The following is a 1,001-nucleotide window of genomic DNA, read 5'->3' on the forward strand; positions in this document are numbered from 1 at the left end:
TCAGTATTACACTGCACCCCTAACAGCAGTAAAATTTGGAAAATTATTAGCAAGAGAATAAGTGTAAGTTCTTTAGGGATAAACTTTTTGTTTTGTTTTCATATTGTGCCCTACATATTTGACAGGTTATCTTACAAACCATGAACAGTATTAGGACTCTCATTCATTATGCAAGAAATCAAGCTGAAGGAAGTTTTTGGCATATGGAGTCATAGTTCCAAATGGACAAGACCCATCTCCATAGAGGCTGTTCAGATGGCGTAAGACTGGCTTTAGGTAATAAAATACCATTTTATATTCATGGACATGAATACATTGTGGAATGCCTTGTTGGCAATGCTAGGAAACGGTGCTTCAGCCCATGCAGGGTGGATAAGCAAGCATGTAGTTAAGCAGGAAAGTAAGTGTAGCTTGAAACAATGTGTTGCAAGCACTTGGATGAAGCAATACTCAAGAGAAAACAGGATGAGCGAGCAAAATCTGTCTATAGCTGTAGAAAAGGTTTTGGTCTGGGCGAGGCCACTGGTTAGCAGTGAATTATGAAGCATCAGAGCCATAGTTATCGCAGGGCAGAAGGGACATGGCAACCAAGGTGCTACCCAGGATTTAGGAAGGCAGGTCTATGGCAGAGCTGGATGAGAGCAGAGGAAGCTTAAAGAATCTGGCAGGAATCTGATACCCATAGAAATAGCTGTCTTCTCCCTCAGGCTATCCTTCTGAAAATAAGATAGCTGCTGATAGTGTAGCTCCTTCGTTGGTGACATACAGAAGCTGCATTTTAGCTGCTGATTTGCCAGAGATGTCACTCAGAAAACCCTGAAATCTGTACCAAAAATAATTAACTGTGTTTAACAGGGGCTGAATGACAATTAGTTGTTACAGTTGAGTTTGCTGTGTCAGAGAATACATCTCACAGGTCAGTTGGCTGATACCAGCAGTGCTTGCTCACCACAAAAGAGATTGAAGTCAGTGGGAGATGGGTGTAGGCAGTGTTCTTCAGA

This window comes from Phaethon lepturus, unplaced genomic scaffold (assembly GCF_000687285.1).
Source record: "Phaethon lepturus isolate BGI_N335 unplaced genomic scaffold, ASM68728v1 scaffold10475, whole genome shotgun sequence".
NCBI lineage: Eukaryota > Metazoa > Chordata > Aves > Phaethontiformes > Phaethontidae > Phaethon > Phaethon lepturus.